Source organism: Felis catus, chromosome B1, assembly GCF_018350175.1.
Source record: "Felis catus isolate Fca126 chromosome B1, F.catus_Fca126_mat1.0, whole genome shotgun sequence".
Lineage (NCBI taxonomy): Eukaryota > Metazoa > Chordata > Mammalia > Carnivora > Felidae > Felis > Felis catus.
The window spans coordinates 133,896,290-133,918,686 of NC_058371.1; the positions used below are offsets into that span (position 1 = coordinate 133,896,290).

At 37.9% G+C, this 22,397-nt stretch overlaps 2 protein-coding genes across 12 annotated transcripts in view; one reads left to right on the plus strand and one right to left on the minus strand.

The window, feature by feature from the left end:
* PTPN13 (protein tyrosine phosphatase non-receptor type 13) overlaps positions 1-10,796 on the minus strand; it is a 229,190-nt gene extending 218,394 nt beyond the window's left edge. For all 7 annotated transcript variants that reach the window (XM_045056126.1, XM_045056128.1, XM_045056127.1 and 4 more), the window contains exon 1: positions 10,664-10,796. The gene's annotated coding sequence lies outside the window, so the exon portion shown is untranslated. The remainder of the gene's footprint in view (positions 1-10,663) is intronic.
* A 595-nt stretch (positions 10,797-11,391) lies between these two features.
* Positions 11,392-22,397, plus strand: part of MAPK10 (mitogen-activated protein kinase 10) — a 556,698-nt gene continuing 545,692 nt past the window's right edge. For 3 of the 5 annotated variants that reach the window (XM_045056133.1, XM_019829272.3, XM_045056134.1), the window contains exons 1-3: positions 11,479-11,754; positions 17,917-17,991; positions 21,169-21,268. The gene's annotated coding sequence lies outside the window, so the exon portion shown is untranslated. Of the gene's footprint in view, positions 11,755-17,916; positions 17,992-21,168; positions 21,269-22,397 lie in introns of all 5 variants that reach the window. The other 2 variants (XM_045056136.1, XM_045056131.1) reach the window with 2 other exon arrangements.

Here is a 22,397-nt window from a genome sequence, read left to right on the forward strand (position 1 = left end):
TCAGTGACATAATCAAGACAATGTATATTAGAGAGGCTAAAATATGGGTGATAAAGAGATAAACTATGTTTTTGTCTAATGATTATTCATCATATGTCTGGCTGCTATTTCCTCCAATATGTACACAGCTGAAGAGGGAAGTGAAAGGTAAAGAATTTTTGTAAAGTGAATCAGTGGGCAATAACCTGTATGTGCAATAACTCAGGAAAAAATGCACAAAACCTTGTGAGATAGATATTACTATTTCCATCTTATGGATCAGATCCAAGATTAAATGTCTTATCCAAAACAACTCTAATTACTAAAAGAGCTAAATACAAAACAAAGACTATCTAAATTTAAATTATGTGCTCTTTCTACTACACTATACCACCTAATTTATGTCTGGATGTGAATAAATAAATGACACTAGTTATAGTTTTCACAAAAGCTGAACACTTAAAAATGAATACAAATACATTAATTTTGTTTTGCTAAAGATTAACAATAACTCAATTTAAAATTTCAATGGTAGGTCAAATACTGATTTTTAAAAATCGTATGAATGAAGACATATTATCACAAGGAATTAAATATCAAACAATACAAAGTATAAAAGTACCAAATAACCTTAATGGCCATGATCCAGCCTGCACAGACAGTAAATAGAGTTTCTTAAATATCCTCTGGGTCAAGACACTTTAATTAGCATTATTTATGTGTTAGATATCAACCGGTAAGTCAATAAAATCAAGTCCCCATCCATCCCCCCACAAAAGCTAGCATATGGTCTATAATTTATCTATGTATACTTCAACGAAATTCCACTAAACTGGAAACAAATGGACATCAGATGTTAGGAACTCTGGCAAGAACAATAATTGAATCCCCAATATCTAGTTTCCTTAATTAGTTTTGGAATAGCCAAGTATCCAGCAAAAAACTTGAATCCCCATCTTCCCTTACAAGTAGGGGTGGCCAATATAAACAGAAGCCACTGGGTAGGGCTTTCAAGAAAACTTTTGAAAGAATCTGACTCATCTGGAAGGCACACCTTTTTTTGCCATTTCTTCTGTATTCTGTCTGCCTGGAAACACAGTGCATTTTGAGTAGAATGCTGGCAGTCATTTTGTGACCACAGGCCATCTTGAGATGAAAGCCATGCACCAAGGAGGTGGAGAAGAAAAAAGATGTCTGGGTTCAATGCTATGTCTTGAAAGTGCCATACTTACTCTGGAATATTATGGCTGGATTTCGTGATATGTTAGAGAAAAGTAAGTCCCTCCCTTCTTTAGGCCATCCTACACTGTACACTGTATTCAGGTCTCTTGTACTAGCAATGCAATGGAACTTCTAATTAGAAAAAGCAGAACAAGTAATTCATTGCAGTGGTCTTGGATAGGACAAACACAAAGAATACCTCAGGCAGCATTTTTCCCAAATCAGTGCCTCTATTATGAGTGATGCTAAGACATGTACTATAAATTCTGTAGTTATTGCCAAATAAATAAAAATTATACATATGACATCATCTGGGAGATTCATAAGGTATATCAGTATATTAAAAGTTCTAAAAGCGTTCACAGGATTAGTGGGGAAGTATGCCCACAAACACATTCTAAAGAATTTTAGGTTATGCTACACAATACTTCCAGAGGACACACAAGATTTGCGAATATTAGGTAATAACTCTGTTTGTGAGACTGTGAACATATACATTTAACTATACTAGAATTTATATATCTGAGAGTGTTATCTTTGAAAATAGATATTTTGGAAAGATACATACACTTGTCCTCAAACATAATGATATCAGAAACATTTTTGGGACTCTCTTTTCTAATTATGCTTGGAGCCAAATTTTAAAAATCACTCCTTATTTTATAAGCATTTTTCATTTTAATTCAAATTATCCTCCTTACATGCTCACCTTTCTAAAATAAGAATAAAGAATCAAAATACTCTTAAAGAGATGTGCCACTAAAAAGGAGATTCAAAGAAACATGCCATAGTTTTAGGGGCACCTGGGTGGCTCAGCTGGTTAAGCATCTGACTTCAGCTCAGGTCATGATTTCAGGGTTCGAGGGTTTGAGTCCTGCATCTGGCTCTCTGCTGACAGTGCAGAGCCCACTTTGGATCCTTGGTCTCCCTTTCACTCTGCCCCTTCCCCACTTGCTCATGCACTCTCAAAAATACATAAACATTAAAAAAAAAAAAGTTAAAAACAACACACTATACACTTTAAAAGTAACTCAAAATAGGAGATATATTGTTCTAAAAATGAGTAGTTTGAAAAGAATGACATTTATAAGTTCCACTAACCGTGTAAAAATCAGGCACACATTATATATACCAATGAGCCCAAACAATGAGTGGAAGAAACATGCAGTCCAAGGAACAAAGTAGGGCCATAAAATTTGAAACAAAAAAGCATATTTAAGTTCACATATTACCTTTACCCAGTGCTAAAAAACAAACAAACAAAAAAAACCCGAAAAACAAACTGCGATAAATCAAAAGTATGCCCATTAGTATGCAATGGGCACTGCTTTAAGTGCTTACATGTACGAACTCATTTAGTCCTTACAACAATCCCATGAAAGAGGCCTGATCATCATCCTCATTTTGCAGATGAGGAAACTAAAGGACAATAAAGTTAAGAAACTTACACAGGGGTGCCTGGGTGCCTCAGTTGGTTAAGCATCCGACTCTGGATTTCGGCTAAGGTCATGATTTCACGGTTTGTGAATTCGAGCCCCACGTCTGTTTCTGTGCTGACAGCACAGAGCCTGCTTGGGATTCTCTCTCTCCCTCTATCTCTGCCCCTCCGATGCTCGTGCTCGCTCTCTCTCTCTTTCAAAATAAATAAAGTTAAAAAAATTTTTTTAATTAAAAAAAAAAAAAAACTTACACAAACTAAATCATAGTCAGAAATCAAACCCCGAGCAGTCTAGCTCCAGAGTCTATGCTATACCATGCTATTCTGTCTCTCTAAATCAAGCAGAAGTGGTCAACATCATGCACAGTAGCATTTAAAAACAATTCATATATACTTAAATAGGTATACATGTGTCTATGGGATTTTATAAGGCAATTTTACATGTCATTTAATTTTATCTTCACAGCTGTTCTATGTCAGTATATCCTGTCACTAGATGGACTCAGTGGCATGAATTCGAGTAATTAAAGCTATGTGGCCAGAGACTACTCCATTTATCTGCTGTCTTAGAAATGTGTCCTTTCTGTGTACCACCAGTGCCTTGCAGAGGGTCTGGCAGAAAATAGGAATTCAATATATATTTACTGAATAAAGAACAATTAAAAAGGGAGCTGGGCATCCCATCTGAATGTGGTCAGATTGGTCCAGATTCATCAATACTGGTACTAGAAAAACACTCAGCTAGCTTGGCTCACCAAAAGTGATTCTTTAGTATCCATTTAGATAGAAGAAGAGTATTACTCATTTTTCAATTAAATCTTAGTATCTCAATACAATCTTAAAATCCCTTTGAAGTTAGAAGTCTTGGTGTACTAACATAAACACTGAGAAAGATTCAGATAAAATCTTACTTTAAAGACATAGCTCAGTTTGGTCTTCAGTTACACAATGAGTATGATATATTATGTGACCACATTAAAATATTTTCTTTTACTTAAAAATTAAAGGAAATTCCTAGTAAATTTTAATAATGGAGAAGAGTCTAGATTTCTCATCGTAACTTGAAGAACTATATCATATGAGTGTTGGAGAATATGTTGAGTTGAATTATAATTAAAGTAACAGTATTGCTGGGTACTGTGTAATAACACATTTCCAATTTGCTATTCATTTGTATACACCTCAAAGTAGAGCCAGAATTATGAAGTTCTGATTGAACTCAACTGAATGGTACGTATCTGCAATACAGTTTTACCTAGCTTAGATTTGACAACTGAACATTCTTGAACTAAAGTTTCTATTATATTTATTATAAATACATATATTTTTAATTTTCAGGGTTTTGTTTTGTATTCTGTTTTAACAAAACACCTATTCAAGCTTTCATGGAGTGCAGCTATAATTCAATTTAGCCTTGGTAAATTTCACACAGTACTTAGAAAACTGAAATACATTATATTTGAATCATTGCCTGAAGCTCATTCCTTAAACTAAGTATAGACACTAACATCAGAATTAAATTAAAACAGATTGTGTGAAGGATGAATTAATACTATGCTCAAATAATTCCATAAAATTACACCTCAGCACAAGAATATGAAAGACATTGAGAATAAATCAAAACCTTACAATAAGGGAAATTTCTGTACCAAAATACTTATTATTTATTTTTACTTCAAAACTGAATTACGTTATATTCTCCAGAAGATATATCCGATTGCCCTAAGACCTAAAATATTCATCTCCTCATAGTTTATATGTTTAGTTTAAAAATTATACTTCTCTAGGGGCGCCTGGGTGGCGCAGTCGGTTAAGCGTCCGACTTCAGCCAGGTCATGATCTCGTGGTCCGGGAGTTCGATCCCCGTGTCAGGCTCTGGGCTGATGGCTCAGAGCCTGGAGCCTGTTTCCGATTCTGTGTCTCCCTCTCTCTCTGCCCCTTCCCCGTTCATGCTCTGTCTCTCTCTGTCCCAAAAATAAATAAACGTTGAAAAAAAAATTTAAAAAAAAAATTATACTTCTCTAGAAAAAGTGCATAAGTAATACTTAGCAGTACTGACAAAAACTAAATTTCTTAAAAAGGCTCCCTTATTTAAAAAAAATTCCCAGGCTTTATCTTTCTTCCAAAAAAAAAAAAAAAAACAAAAAAAGAAGCAGACAAAAAACACCAACTTTGAATATTTCTACCACATTCTCAGGTTATATAGTCATTGTAACCTTAATTTAAGGTATTCAACAAGAATGTTTCATTTTTGTTCCACGGGCTACATTAGAACTAAGGGGAAAGGCACCTTGGTGGCTCAGTCAGTTAAGCAACAGACTGGCTCAGGTCAGGATCTTGGTTCATGAGATCAAGCCCCACATTGGGCTCTCTGCTATCAGCGCAGAGTCCATTTCAGATCATCTGTTGCTCCAACTCTCTCCCACCCTCTCTGGCTCCTGCTTTCTTTCTCTCAAAAATGAACATAAAAAAAAAAAAAAAGATCTAAGTGGAAAAGCATTAAAATGATATTGTATACAAAATATTCCACCAGGCATCCTTTCAACAAAATAACTCTCAATGTTCTGGATGCAACTTGTCTGATCTGAGTAGGTAAAAAAGCATGTGTTTATAAAAAAACAAAAGTACCATCTACCTGCAGGAGAAAAAAAAAAGAATACTTTTAATTGAAAATAATTTGGGGGCACCTGGGTGTCTCAGGTTAAGTGTCTAACTTTGGCTCAGGTCATTATCTTGCAGTTCATGAGTTCCAGCCCCGCATGGGGCTCTGTGCTGACAGTTTGGAGCCTGGAGCCTGCTTCAGATTCTGTGTCTCCCTCTCTCTCTGCCCCTCCCCTGCTTGTGCTCTGTCTCTGTCTCTGTCTCTCTCTCAAAAATAAACAAACATTAAAAAAAAAAAACTTAAAAAAAAAAGAAAGAAAATAATTTGATTCCTTGTCTACTTACACACTAAAGCAATAAAGAAAACTGATTTTTTTTTTTAATATGTATTAAGGGGGCAGGAAGGACAGGTGAGATGGAACATTACTGTTTCTTCTAAGCTGCCCATCAGTAGTTAACAAGTGGCAAACACCATTAAAATTCATGACACAGTGTTAGCTTCCAATCACCTCAAATAGTTTAAGAACTTCATTTTTGTTGAAGGGGATGCTTTCCCTTATGGGAAAAACATAAAATCTCTCATGCCTCTGTATGTTCATGTTGAACCTAATATGATGGTTTTCTGTTGGAAAATTCAATCATATTATATGACAACTAAGAGTCTCCATATCTAAAAGAGAAAAAGAAACCTTCACCAAGGATTTGAAAATCCTTGAATCCAATTCCAACACTTCAGGTGAAATGATGGACTTTATTTTCAGATTTGAAACTGTTGTAGTACACAAGGACAATTAAGTCACTGGTTCGATCCAGGACTTACTGATACAAATAATACACACAAGGACACTAAAGTTCCACCCCTCAGTTAACTTTGGAAAGGAAACTCTTACAACTAGGTATAGCAGACTGAGAAAAGACGTAATATAAGCATCAAACGTGCAGTATTTCTCCTTATTAGAAAAAAAGTATCAAAAATAACATATTTAAAATGATAAATCTGAAGGAAATGACTATATTTATATACACACCCATGTCAGATGATGAGAAATGGAATATAAATTTGAAAATCTCTAGGTAGTGTGCATCAAACTATACTACAATAAAAATTAAAAATTTTTAAAAACCTTCAGGTAACACAGAATTTTGTGATTACAGAAATGTCCTGTATCTGAGCTGTCCAATATAGTGGCTTCTAGCCACAAGTGACTACTGAGCACTGAAAATGTGACTAGTGGGAATGAGAAATTGAATCTTAAGTTGCATCTAATTAAATTAAATTTAGTGATACATGGCTGGGACTACTACATCGGACAGTGAAGCACTAAAGTAGAGGGATTTGTACCTTAAACTCGGATTCAAATAGTAAAAATCCTGTAGATAGACATATACACAGATGCTTCTGAAACATAAGTGTTTTGGGTTTGTTTTGTTTTTTTGTTTTTACTTTTCTGATTTATAAAGAGGAAAGGACTATGCCACAACATAAAAACGTTGTTGCATTTGTGGGAGTCAAATTTTCTATACTCCCCTTCTAGGGAGGACTAGAATATTGGTTCACAAATTGGCTCCATGTTGTAATTTCTTAGTAAACTTCCAAAAATATGGGTGTCTGGGTCTCATCTCCCCAGGCTTCTGGTTTAATTGGTCTGGGTGGAGTCCTGGGCATAAAAATTTTTTTAAGCTACCCAGGAGATTCTAACATGCAGCCAGAGTTGAGAATTACTAAACTAGAAAGAAAATGAGAAATTATTTATTATGCATAGATGCAATATGCGGCAGCAGACATTTCTTTGCTGGTAGGCAAAGAGGGCAGCCTTTAACAACCCAGATGCAGGTCAAAACACCTGAGGGCTAAATATGAGCTTAACATTCTAAACATTCATAAATGATTTGGGTTTTACAATCATAAATTTTTGTGATTACTGAATGTTATTCAATTATGTAAAAGAGATTAGAAAGGAAGGAAATAAACTAAATATTGAGTATCAACTTGCCCTAGCCACTTTTGTGTGTATTATTAATTTCATCCTCAACATATGCTGGGAGGTAGATATTATTAATTTATTTACAGATGTGGAAGGTAAATTTAAAGATATTCTCTAGGATTTGGACACATTTATCAAACAGTAAAGTCCACACTCTATATATTACAGTAGAGGGTTCTCTCTGAGGAAGTTTGTTGCAGTAAATTTTCACACTGGAATCAAACAAAAGAAAGAAAAGAAAAAGAAAAAGCAGCATTCAGTGGTAGAGCAAAGGAGAAGGCAAACACACTTAAACAGGTACTTAAACCAGTCCCTGTTCCCGCATTATCTAAGTATCTGATAGCAAACCCTGGGGAAAACAGCTTTGCCGATGCTTCAAATCTATACCAGCCTCTACACTAGACCTTTTAGGACTTGCTGCCTCTTATCCTAAGAACTTAAAACAACTGATCTCCTACTGTCTCAAAAGCTATTAGCTATAGTCACACATTCTTTGGACAGGATAGAACAAGACGCTTATTCACAGCGCCTGACACTAAACAGGAATAAGATAGGGGTTTTAAAGAGTTTTTCATTTTATTTTTTCATTTTTATTATTTCATTTCATTTTAAAGACTTTTAAAAGGCTGTAATCCTTTTTTCCTCCACTCCAAGGATTACAGGAACTCCTCACAGAGCAGTTTACAGACCACAGTTTTGATATGATCATATTTACAGTGAGTAAGGAACTCTTATTTTATCCTAGGTCATTGAAAGTCTTACATGAATTTACTCATTAAAACAATGTTTTAAAAACTCGGTTCCTGAGTTGTTCAATGCATCTTAATTTTCTTTTTCTTTTTTTTTTTTTAATTAAAAAAATATTTATTATTGACAGAGAAAGACAGAACATGAGCAAGGTAAGGGCAGAGAGAGAGACACAGAATCCGAAGCAGGCTCCAGCTCTAAGCTGTCAGCACAGAGCCCCACGCAGGGCTTGAACTCACAAACCACAAGACAATGATCTGAGCTGAAGTTGGATGTTTGACTGAGCTACCCAGGTGCTCCCTCAATTTTCAAATTAAGGCAGAAAACTTCTCAGAGGAAAAAAAAAAAAAGAAGGTAAATCCAGAACAGAGGCCCTCACCCTTCCCAACAGCACTAATCCTTCTATCCCAAGACTCAAGATCTTTCTTCCGTTTTCAGGCCCCTACCTTGTAAAGTGACATTAACTCAAATGAGTCACATTTGGTTACATCAGAGGCCAGAAAGGAGAATACCTTCAACTCACTGTTCTAATTAATGGCACAGACTTCTTCCAAAGCCTGTTCCAAAATAAGAATATGTTGACAGGATTAACTCCTAAATGCACTGGCTTGGTGTATGGCAGTGTTTCTTTTCCATTTCAAATGGTATTAATTACTACTTAATTATACCACAAAACATGTTTCATAATTTATTTAAAAATTACGAACTCTGTCAAAGAGAAAACAGCAGCAGTAGCTTAATCCCCAGCAACCCTTTTCCCCAGTATGTTTAAGGCTGGGTAAGAGGATGAGCTAGAAAAAAATATACTCAATTGATACAAGAGAAGCTACAAGACTCCCCCATCCAGTCCTTAGCCTATTAAAAGTGGAATAAAGCAAGGATTTGACCTGTTTTTTTTTTTAATAAAGGATACATAAACTCCATTCATTTAAAGAATGACACCTATCTACCCAGAAACAACTGATTAGCCAATTCTCACACTCACTTCCGGCATTTGAGGCACGCCTCCAGAAAAAGATAATGTAAGTTCTACAACTTTTGACCCCAATCATAGTGTCAAAATTCATCCTTTAAATTGACATTGGTTTTAACAGTTTGTGTATGTGTGTGTGTTACTTGTGACATGAAAAGTTACTTATAAATATTTTTGGATGCTAGTAATCACCCTCCAAAAACTAAGTAGGCTTTACATGCAAGTAAAAATTTTGGTGGGGCAAATGTCAATTCAAAAGACAAACGTACACAATGGTAAAAGAAATAATTCTCTAATTGTAAAAGTGAAAGTCACTACAAATTAAACCCTTTTCTTAATAACTAACCATAGATACTTTTCTAGTTTTAATTCCAGCTTCCATCCTACCCTCTCCCCCACGCATACAAAGCCTCTAGGACATCAAAGTCAGAACACAACGTTATTATAAAAAAGTACAATAAATTTAGGGTTGGTTAATAAAGCAGTTAGTTCGCCTCTGTATGAACTCACTGAATCAATACAAGCATAAACTGAATAAAAATGCTAATGATATTAAAAGGAGAAATAATGTTTATCAAAGCACCACCCAGAAGCAACCAGTGAGCAGGTAGCAAGTTTTCACTTTGATCCTGCCAACCCGGTCATCACAAATTTGGGGAAATACCAACACTTGTTTCATAATACAGCAACTTTTCTAAATTTTCCCAACGTTTAGTAAAACTCTGTAGATGTAAATTTTAAAATCTTGCTAATTAGTTACCAGCGCCCTTCATCCCACAGATCAGGTGTCCTACATTTTGTTTAGGTCCCCGCCTTGAAAACAAACCCGATTGCCCCATTTTCTGAGAGGTAAACTCCGCTCCAGGCAGCTCCCTATGAAGTCACCGCGTTTGTTGTTTCAAAGATGCAATTAAACGAACATGACACAAGGCCCTCGAAGAGATTAGTTGGAAGCGTGTGGAGGTGTCAATCACATATGTGTAAAGCAAATGAAAACTGCATTGCTACAACTCTATTTTAGTGGTAATAGTTCTCTCCATTCCCCCTTCTCCAGTATATTCACAATTAAACTTTTTAAGAACTTTCTCGACTTTGGCAAACTTTAGCTTTCCAGCTTTTTGTACTAAGTATCATGTAATGAGCAAAGGCCGGGTAAGTGGCGGGGCAGGGGGGGCGGGGGGCGGTATTTAACTGGGACACGGAGAGAAAAGCAATAAAAGCTTGCATCAGGCAGTGTCTCTCCCTCTGCCCCCTCTTCCCCCCTTCCCACCCCTTCTTCTCTAAGCCCTTACATATACACATTCTTCTGGGCGGCCTCTAACCACACCATGTCCACAGTCATTTACAGAAATTAGAAACAGACTCCGGGATCCCTTCCCACAGCACGCACAGAGCAGAGCTGTACTAGCAGGATGGGGCGATGTCACTCCCTACTACCCCACAACCTATTCTTACGCCCCCTCTGGGGTTTCATTCCCAGGAATCCGGCCGAGAAGGTGGATCTAGAGAATTCACAGTGAAACTTCGCCTCCTCCTTCCCCACGCCAGCCACCCCACCACGAAGACCAAAGCAAACTTCCTTTCCCAGCTGGGCAACAGAAGAGTTGATTGCAGGGGCAAGAGCAGAAGCCGAGAGAGGAGGAGGACAGGGAGCGTGGTGTACTTTGTTCTGCACTTCTGCATATCCCCAGCAGAGCCCAGGGCTGCTCTCGTCCTTACCCGCTCGTCCGGAGACCCGGTCCTGCTACTGGAGCGCGGGGCGAGGGCTGAGGGGACGCAGCGTTGGGGCGGGCCGCCGGCAGCCGCCTGGGGCGCCGAGAGCCACCACCTCTTCTCCGCCAAACGGCTGCGGGCGTGGGCCGAAGTAGCTGAAGAAGGAGCCTGGGGAGGGGGCGAAGAGGAGCAGCATCTCCTCCTCCTCCACGCCTCGGAAACACCCCTCCGGCGGCGACCCCGACCGACCGCCTGACCCCCGAGTGCTGGCGCACCCTCTCTGCGCTCCTGTCCTGTGCGCGCCTCCTAGAGCTTCGCCAAAATCCTCCGGCGGGGGGCGGCTCAACGCCTGCAGCCGGCTCCGAGCGTTGCCGAGACGGCTGAGGCAGATCGGGGAGCTAGGGAGTGCTGCGCGCCAGCAAGCCGGTCTCCAGGGGCCGCGACCATGGTGTGTGACCCTCGCCGCGCCGCGGCCGCCGGAGCTACTAGCACAGCTCGGGCTCCACCTCAGGCAGCCGGCACGGCCCCGCCCCCGTCCCTGTCACTCAAGCCTTTTCCCGGGCTCTAGGAGCACCGTCGATCGGCGACCCTGCGCTCCCCTCCGCCTCATTGGCCTGCCAGGCATCCAGCCCCGCCCCCCTCCCCAGGGACGAGGTCGCCGGGGAGACCGGCGCCCCGGTTCCCCTGACAACCGGTGCCTAGGGCCTGGCTTTTAGCGTTCTGGCTAACCAGAAGCTCAGGTTGATAGCCGGGCGGCCAAGTCCCTAGCCCCTGCACGGTGGACTCCTACTTTTAGGCCAAGCCGAAAACGCCGCCGACCGCCCCCGCGCTTCCAACTTCAGAAACAGAACTTTATGGCCCTGGGGAGTGTGAGGGGAGAGTGAAAAATGTCTAACTGCTCGCTCTTTCCCTGTGAATCGAAGTGACCCCTCCCCCACCTTGCCCTCCCTTGCTTCCAGCCTTGTTTCCACACTCTCACCGGGCGGATTTGGGCTTTGAAAGGGTGAGGAGAAGAGGGGAGAGAGAGGGCTGGGCTCTGCCAGCTCCCTGCAGCAATATAGCAACTTGGAAATGGCGGGGTCAATGAAAACAGCTCGGTGAGTTTTCCCACAGTTGTAAAGTGATCTTCAAAGGTGTGCTGGCAGCGCTGCGTCAACCCACATGCCCTCGGGAAAACTCAAATACTCATATTTTGGGGGAGAAAAGTATGTAAATTCTTATGTTAAAATTCCTCTGAAACTAAGATAATCCTAAAGTTAAAAAAATTAAAAGGTTTAACGTAATCGAATAAAATAGGGAATATCCAATTTTCTATGTAGGACTACACATTGCGACTTGGCAAAGTAGGTGTCCTAGCAGCAATTCCCCTCCTGCAAACAGATTTGGATTTCAACAATCAAGAAGGAAGTCTTGCTGAATTCAAGAGCAAACAGTATCTTGTCATTTGAGTTTCAAAAGTTTGGGTTAATTCTCGGAGGTATAAGGGTAACCTGGGCCACTCCGGGAAGGGGACCTGGGGGTAAATGTAGTCCTGGACTGACAGCATTGAGCCCTAGGTGAATCTAAACTTCTTGGTTGGCTCCAAAATGGAGAGATCTGAGACGAAATTAAAACTGCAGTCCTAGGCTCCCTAACCCCTGAGGCTGCTGTACATGTATGATGAATGAGGGAATTAATAGTAATGATTTACCTCTGGCGAGCACTCGAGTTTTCATTATCTCATTTACTAAATGAATAACTGTGATGTATGTGTTCAGTCAAATATGCCTTGCAAGTATGCGCTGAATGTAATTACTCACAGTGCTAAACACAATGGAAAATGCACAGCGAAATTTTGAGATAAGGTCCTTGCCCTCAAGGAGCTAACCACAGAGCCTAAGAAAAGTAGCATTCTTGAAACAAATTGAGATTAGGGCTAGAATATGCAGCTAAACTGAGTACAGGAGCAGATGAAAGAAAGTCTGTGGTAGGTAGAATGGACTCGATCAGTCACATTAAGGAGCAGGGGAATTTAAACTGGGTTTTGAAGGGTACCTAGTGGGATGAATGAAGCACAGAAGAGGAAACAGAAAATTGAGGGAAACAAGGTAAAACCAAAGTGCAACAGCAGGAATAGAGTGGTGAAAGTAGATAATAGTAGAATAATAGAGAAGACCAGCCCAGTCAAACTGGAGACAGAAGTGAAGGATTGAAGTCCTTTCCCTAGTCCTTCCCCCATTTTCTGATATAGGAATTTTTTTTAAGTATTCTGGTTGATGTATCAGGGTGGTACGGTAGAATATCTGCCTCTATTTGCCATTGAAAGAAAGCAAATGCAAATTCAAGTCAGAAGGAAAGTGTAAAGAGTAGAGTGTTGGAAATTTTCACAAAAGTAGACAAACCACAGTGTTGTGAGCATTTTTTTTTTTCCATTAAGGCCATTTCAGGTGGTTGCCCTCAAGGCCTTTTCACCAGTAATCCCTCTGTTTTGTATAAGCTAAAAGGCTGGTTTTAAAATAAGTGGCTGTGATACCAAAACCTGATAACACAAAAGAGAAATGTACAAGTTAATCTTCTTTTGGATATAATGGAAAATGAAAATACATACCTAAAATACAATTAGAACCCAGAACTGTCACAAATGCATGGCAAAATTAAGAGGCATTATGTATCTGTATGAATGTTTCAACTGATAATTAAAAGTATTTTGTAAAATCTAGCATCATTCCTTAAAAACTTTTAAAGAATTTAAAATAGATAATTTAACAATATGTATTTTATACCAAAGCCAGAAACTTGCTTTATAATGAAACATTGTAATTATTCCCATTGAAGTCAGAAACAAGGATATGATAGCCAATCCAATGAGACATGGAATAGAAATACAAAATTAAATACCGAAAGTAGATTAGGATTGTCATTTGTTTGCAAATTATATGAAAACTCCATAGATCAATTGAAAAACTTTTAAAATGAGTTAAGGTAACCAGTTATAAAAATTAATATACAAAATCAACAGCTTTCCCATGTACAAACCCTAACTAGTTAGAACATACAATATAAAAAGTATCCTATTTATAATAACCACAATTAAATAGCTAAAAATGAATACCAAAAGAAATTAATAAAATTTACTTTAAAAATGATGGCTTTATGAGACAAAAATGTTTGAATAAAGAAGAGATATACTTTTAGGTTAAATACCAAGACTCAAACATCATATAATTATAATATCTTCTACAAGTAATCTATATACCTAGTACAATTTTAACCAAATGTGTAACAATACTTTTGGGAATTTGAGAAAATACTTTCAAAATTCATTTGCAATATTAACCTTTTAGAAATAACCAGTGATTATGGCACAAGAACAGACACTCAGATCAATGGAACAGAATAGAGAACCCAGAAATGGACCCACAAATGTATGGCCAACTAATCTTTGACAAAGAAGGAACGAATATCCAGTGGAATAAAGACAGTCTCTTCAGCAAGTGGTGCTGGGAGAACTGGACAGCAACATGCGGAAGAATGAACCTGGACCACTTTCTTACACCGTACATAAAAATAAGCTGAAAATGGATGAAAGACCTAAATGGAAGACAGGAATCCATCAGAATCCTCGAGGAGAAAGCAGGCAAAAACGTCTTTGATCTTGGCCGCAGCCACTTCTTACTCAACACGTCTCCGGAAGCAAGGGAAACAAAAACAAAAATGAACTATTGGGACCTCATCAAAATAAAAAGCTTCTGCACAGTGAAGGAAACAATCAGCAAAACTAAAAGGCAACCGATGGAATGGGAGAAGATATTTGCAAATGACATACAAGATAAAGGGTTAGTATCCAAAATCTATAAAGAACTTATCAAATTTAACACCCAAAAAACAAATAATCCAGTGAAGAAATGCACAAAAGACATGAATAGCCACTTCTCCAAAGAAGACATCCAGATGGCCAACCGACACATGAAAAAATGCTCAATATCACTCATCATCAGGGAAATACAAATCAAAACCACAATGAGATACCACCTTACACCTGTCAGAATGGCTAACATTAACAACTCAGGCAACAACAGATGTTGGCGAGGATGCAGAGAAAGAGGATCTCTTTTGCACTGCTGGTGGGAATGCAAACTGGTGCAACCACTCTGGAAAACAGTCTGGAGGTTCCTCAAAAAATTAAAAATAGAACTACCCTACGACCCAGCAATTGCACTACTAGGTATTTATCCAAGGGATACAGGTGTGCTGTTTCGAAGGGACACATGCACCCCCATGTTTATAGCAGCACTATCAACAATAGCCAAAGTATGGAAAGAGCCCAAATGTCCATCGATGGATGAATGGATAAAGAACATGTGGTATACATATATACAATGGAGTGTTACTCGGCAATCAAAAAGAATGAAATCTTGCCATTTGCAAATACGTGGATGGAACTGGAGGGTATTATGCTAAATGAAATTAGTCAGAGAAAGACAAAAATCATATGACTTCACTCATATAAGGACTTTAAGAGACAAAACAGATGAACATAAGGGAAGGGAAGCAAAAATAATATAAAAACAGGGAGGGGGACAAAACATAAGAGACTCTTAAATATGGAGAAGAAGCAGAGGATTACTGGAGGGGTTGTGGGAGTGGGGATGGGCTAAATCGATAAAGGCATCAAGGAATCTACTCCTGAAATCATTGTTGCACTATATGCTAATTTGGATGTAAATTAAAAAATAAAATTAAAAATTCTGAAAAAAAAAAAAAGCTCATGAGGAAATGGGCTCGGTCATTTCTATCCAGCACATTAAATTAAATACCAGGTACAGTATATGATAAATACCAGGTGCAATATATAATAAAAGAGGAAGGTGTATCATTCAATGAATAGTGTTGAAAAATCTAGCTATTTCTTGTGTACCTTTTCAGGCACACACACATACACATGTTCTTTTTTGAAGTAAGGTTAGCTCACATACTTATCTAATGCTTTTTTTAAGCTTTGTAATATCTCTTTGATCTCTATCATCAGATCCTCTAGATACACCTAGCTCTTTTGAATGACTGTTTAATGTTCTGTTGCTTAGATATGACATAATTTATTTAACTTCTCCCTTTTTAATGGACATATAGGTTATTCCCAAACTTCTGCTATTCCTTACAATTAGAAATCCATTTCTTTGTACTTGGTCCTGTCTTACATGTGAAACAGAACTATAGGTTTGGCTTCTAGAGGTATAGTTGCTGGATTAAAGAGTAAGCACATTTTACATATGATAGACAAAACCAAGCTGCCCTCTAAAGAAGTAATACCAATTAGTCATCCCAATACAGGTGGAAAGTTTGATAGCTCCTTTTGCTTCCCCACACCCTCACCAATATGACATTATCAAACTTTATTGATCTTTTCCAATCTAACAGGTACAGAATGCTGTCACATTACAAGTATAGTTTTCATTCTCATATGAGTATTTTTTGTATGCTTACAAGCCATTTTGTTTTCTATTACAAAAAATATTCTTCCATTTTTTTCTTCTAGACTTTCATGGCTTTGTTTTTCACTTTTTATTTTTTGATCTGTATGGAATCTATTTTGGTGATAGCAGCAGATACCCACTTGCCTCCCAAATCTTAAAAGAATTTGTTAATTTTGCTACATAGAATACAAAGCTTCTAGATAGTAATGAAAACAACAATGAATACAAAATTTACAAAAGGAGAAATTCAGAAAAGCAATGAATATTTGAAAATAAACTGTATACAGTTTATACACTGTTGTCTATATACAACTGTATAAAGAAAAAAATAAAAATAAAATTATCTACAAGTATCAAATTATCTACAAGTATCAAATCAAAAAGATTTTAAAGACTTATACTATCTGGTATTGGTGAAAACATGTGAAATAGATACCATCCCATGATTGTTTGGTAGGATTACAGTTTCACTTGTTCTATTTGGGAGTGTAGTTGCATTTTCTTTCGTAATATATAATGTTTATACCCATTTGCTGATTCCACTTAGGACATTTGTCCTAAATATTTACATATATAACCAGAGATATGATCAAGAATATTCACTGCAGTATTGTTGGTAGTCATAAATTTAAAAACAGAACAAATGTCCATAATAGCAGAATGATTAAATAAAATACAGCCACCCATATATATTATCCAGTGACAAAATAAAAAATAATATGATTTCCATTAAAAAATACATCTATCTATATATACTGCAAAATTTATACTAACAGTTTCTCTGAGGATTAGAATTATGTAAACATTGCATTTCTGAAAGGTTTTTATTTAAAATCTTTACAACGTGTGTGTGTTACTTTTGTTAGAAAAGGTCTAGGGTATTAAGAAGACAAACTGCCAGATATAAAATAAATAAGTCATGGGGATGTAATGTATAGCATTGGGGCTATAGCTAATAACAATGTATCATATATTTGAGAATTGCTGAGAGTAGATCTTAAAAGTTTTCATCATAAGAAAAAAACTTTTCTATAAATTAATTAAATTTAAATTAAATTAAAAAAAATTCTGTTCCTCTGTGCTAGTAGCCACATTTCAAGTGCTCACTAGCCAGCCTTGTGTGGCTACTGGCTCCTGAATGACACAGCACAGATGCAGAACATTTCCATCATTACTGTAAGTCCTGTTGGACAATGCTACTTTAGAGGCTAGCATAGCTGATTTTTCTCTTAAAGACTAAATAAAAATTATTTCTCTTTTGCCAGCTTCTATAAATAAACAAAAAGATCAGCAGATTATCACTACTAACATAAAGAAATTAAACAGCTGGACTTAACACAGATTTAATTGGACTCCCAAGTGGTTCATGGACCTCAGAATATTCATCATTTAGAGACCAAACTTGTGTCTCACTTTAAGTCAGGAATATTTTATGTGGACCCATGGATCATCCCTTAAGGATCCCTTAAGGATCATCCTCCTTAAGACTGTATTCCAGATCTGTGTATTTGTGCATTTTTCTAGGGAAAGTATCTATACATTTCAGAAAGTTCAGAATAGTAAATTTTATATCTTTCCAAAATGTTAAGATTGTGTGCTTGAAATGTCAATAGTTTTAAAACATCACCTTTACCTCAAAGGTTGAAATGAATTCTAGGCTAATCTAAATCTGTAAATAGCAATGTTTTCCCAGCTGGCTTCTTGTGTTCATCTCAATATGAAACATTTGTATTCTGGCTTGTACTAACTGTGTCAGTGTTTTTCTTCCTTTAAGCCCAGAAACATATTATTCTTTTTTGCTTACAGAGTAAGGACTGTGATGGGAACTTTGCCCAAGGGAGAAGCAGAAGCAAGATAAGTAATCCACCAAAACATGAGCAGGTAATTGGAGCACAAAGTCTGACAGTGCTTAAGGAAGACTTTGTGAGACAGTACTGACACTTCCAAGTGAACCAAGAATTAGCTGGGGAAAAATGCAGCAATGGAAACCAGATAGGACTACAATTACCCTCAGGTCCATTGAATAAACAGGTTATTTTCTTTTGGTAGTGGTTGAACTCTCTTTAGAATGTGAGAATTCCCCTAGGATGTAGAGTTACATGACAGCAATGGCACAGATAACTCTAAACATTGGGAGGCAGCCTGGTAGCTCAGTACTATGAAAGAGCATAGCATTTGCACTCAAAAGACCCAAGTACAAACCTTGGCAAGTCTCCTCACTTCTCTGAGTGTCATTTTCCTCATTTATAAAGAGAAGGAAATAAGAATAGCAGGTATGTTCTGCACATAATAGCCTGTAATGTTATTTCAGTATTCAGCAGTATTTCATGGAATATTTGTAAACTTTAAAGTGCTATTTAAGAAAATCAAACAACAATAACAACAAAAGCTATGCAGACTTTTTTGGAATTAGTGTTTTAGACTTATTGAGAAAAAAGGTTTTTAAATAATCTCATTCTGAAGAGAAACTTTAAAAATTTTTTTTTATTTTTTAAAATTTATATCCAAATTAGCATATAGTGCAACAATGATTTCAGGAGTAGATTCCTTAGTGAGAAACTTTTTTTAAAACTGTTTATTTATTTTTGAGAGAGAGCGAGAGAGAGCGCTAGTGAGTGAGGGGCAGAGAGATGGAGACAGAATCTGAGCTGTCAGCAAAGAGCCTGATGTGGGGCTCAAACTCATAAGCCATGAGATCATGACCTGAGCCACAGTTGGACGTTTAACCAAATGAGCCACCCAGGCGACCCTGAAGAGAAACTTAAAAAAAAAAAATCAGGTACCAGTGCTAGATACTCTTATAAAAGCTTCATTCAGAAAATTTTAATTGTGGTACTGCTGTAACAAATTTTCTTTACCAACAAGACTCTAAGCTCTTTTCCACTTTCCCCCCTACTGGCCCCCAATTGACCAGGGTTTGTCAGTTACTCTGATTAGGGCTGGCGGTGTGTTAGGCTAAAAACATTCACCTACTCCTGCTTGATTTGCCAGCTGCCTAATGGCTCTGCTTGAGCCCAAATGTTTCCTGAGTGCCTCAGCTAGAAATCCTCACTTTCAGGAGTTAAACTGCAAGGGTGTTAACTTTAGAAAGTAGAAGTAAAAACTCACTTTACCTTTCAGCTTTCTCTCTTCGCACATTAGTATAGATTGGTTTATCAGATTAGGGTAGTTGTCACTTTAAACCCTGAGGGCGAGAGATACTCGGGAGGCAAATTTTAATTAGCTTGAAGGGGAAGAAGAAAAGAGGGAAGCTAGTTTCGGTGAGTGGAAGAGAGGGAGAGAAGAATTTGGTGGGGGGAGAGGTGTGTGGTATGAGGGTGGCCCGCAGGGCTGATGATACCAAGGGAGGGGATCAGGGAAGTATGTGTAGTACTAAAGGGGTGTGGCACTGAACTCAAACTGCCAATTCACAATTTTTACTAGGGCTGGTCCTGTCTCTGACTCATTTCTACTACTTGTCCTGGCAAGTTATGTAACTGCCTGTTCAGTTTGGTTGAAGGGAGTATGGCAAATAAGCACAACTCTTTTGTTGTTTGAAAGGAAGCCAGGTTTGAGCATACACAAAGTAACTTAATATGAACACACTGTCATCTAAACCTGACCTATAGGGCCTTGCCTTAGGGTTCATGACTGCTAACCTTGATTTTCTTAAGTGTTCCCAGAAATGGACACCAAATCAGAAGTGAAGCTTTCTAGTTTATGTTCTGTTTTAAAGAGGGTGATTTCACACTGTCCCATGGGAGTGAGCTGCTGTGCAAGAAAGTTGATCATTAAAGGCTTTGTTAGGCAGAGCTGGAGTGTTTAATAAAACAAAGCATCACTTCGCAAAAAATTTCTTAGCAGTTGATTGATTTTTACGTTTTCTCGTATAATGTCTAATACAAAACTTAGGAGGAAAAATAGTGTTATCTACAAACACTAATTATCGATTTAGGGCCAAATCCAGAGTTAGAATACTCATATAAACAGGAGAAATGCCACATTTTACAACCACATGAAGAGAGGAAATTTGTCTTACTTGGAGAGTTGAAGCTGTTAAGATTAGTAGTTCTTTAGTTCACCTTAAAGTAGAGAACTATTAAAAATTATACATATGTAAATTAAGTATTTTATTTTTACCCAAAACCTATCATTATACATTCATTAGCCAATCTTTTGATGTTGGGCCAAGGTTTTTCAGACCATAAATCTGTGGTTGAGAGTTGTAGGTTGTCTTTTTTACATAAACCTTTCCTAAATGCAAAATCTACAATTTTCTCTTTTGATTTTTATTAAAGGAAGCGTAGAACTTGAGGACACTACAGTTTTCTTACCTCTGGTAATTCGTGGCAGTAATTTGCTTTTTTATAGCATTCAACTTCATTTTTAAAAATTGTGTTAGCGGCGCCTGGATGGCTCAGTGGGTTCACCGTCTGACTTCAGCTCAGGTCATGATCTTGCCTTTCACGACTTTGAGCCCCATGTCCAGCTCTGTGCTGACAGCTTGGAGCCTGGAGCTCGCTTCAGAGTCTGTCTCTCTGTCTCTGTGCCCCTACCCTGCTCATGCTCTGTCTCTCTCTCTGTCTCTCAAAAATAAAGTAAAAAAAAAAAAAAAAACCAAAAAAACCAAAAAACTGTGTTAAAATATACATAATCTAAAACTCACTACTCTAAGAGTGTTTATAACTTTCAACTTAATTTTCGCTTTGCACTTATACTTAATAAAGTGTATAAAAGTTAAATTATCTACATTAGCAAGAATAACTCACATTCAGAGTTTGGGAAACTAAAACAATTGATTTAAATTTTTTTTAATGTTATTTATTTTTGAGAGAGAGAGAGAGCAGGAGAGGGACAGAGAGAGAAGGGACACAAAATCTGAAGCAGGCTCTGAGCTGTCAGCACAGAGCCTGATATGGGGTTCGAACTCAGGAACTGAAAGATTATAACCTGAGCCGAACTTGGATGCTTAACCGACTGAGCCACCCAGGCACCCCACAAAACAATTGAGTTTTATGTAAGTTTCATGAGGGCAGGATTTGAGTCTGTTTTATTCACTGCTGTGTCCCTCCCTCCTAGAATAGAGCCTGTCACAAAGTGGACACTCAGACACTATTAAAGGAATGAATCAATGGCTGCTGGTGGTTATAACTCATCTGGAGGAGGCAGAAATGTACAGGTACGCTATGATATAGCCCATTAGTAAACATTCAGCGGCCATGGACATCAGTCTGTGTGTTTTTATAGAGGGAATGGAGAACATCAGTTAATCCTGTAATGTGGTTTGACCAAGTGAAGGTAATTTAATAGAGCTATTTTATTTTGAAAAAATCCCCATGTAGCACTTAACACAGGATGTTATATCCAGCAAGTGTTCTGAAGATATTAATCTTTGTTGATTGTTGGTTGATCTCTTTATTCTTGGTATTCTACTGGGAGAAGGAGAGAGAAACGGGTGAGGATAAACGGTAGAGATATTAATATGCAAATATAGGGGCGCTTGGGTGGCTCAGTCGGTAAAGCGTCCGACTTCGGCTCAGGTCATGATCTCAAGGTCCGTGAGTTCAAGCCCCGCGTCGAGCTCTGTGCTGAGAGAGCCTGGAGCCTGTTTCAGATTCTGTGTCTCCCTCTCTCTGACCCTCCCCTGTTCATGCTCTGTCTCTCCCTGTCTCAAAAATAAATAAAACATTAAAAAATAATAAAACATTAAAAAAAATTTTAAAAATATGCAAATATACAGTATACTCTTGGAGTGTGGAGGGGAAAAGGGATTTTTCTTACTCTCTCAAAACAGTTACTAAACTTTGCTGGTAATATGAACTCAAAGAGTAATGAACTCTATTCCCTTTGGTCAGAGAATATACTGTAATTACTCGGCTTTCAGTAAACATTTCTTTACTTCATTATAGTTTGAATGATCCTCCATTTTCTTATTCAGTTCTCTTAATGGGAAGTCTTTCCAGTGCCACCAATGGCAACTCTAACTAAATGAAGGCTTACAATATTTATCAGCCAAAAGCCTGTTAGCCAAAAATCACTGTGTTTAAAACTCTCACCAGCTTGGGCTATAGACTGGATGGATTCCAGTTACATAAATAACACAAATTGAGTCCTGTCTTCTCCCAGAGGACCCCTAGACTCCAGAAAATGTGTTGTCTACCTCTCATACTTCTAGAAATTTCCAAGTAATGGTTTACATGTTCTCTCTAATGTTTGTCTTCGTTCTTGTGCTCAAACCTCTTCCTGAAAGTCTAATGCCTGAACATCACATGAAGGCACGTGCTTGCTCTTTCCGCTGTGGCCCATAC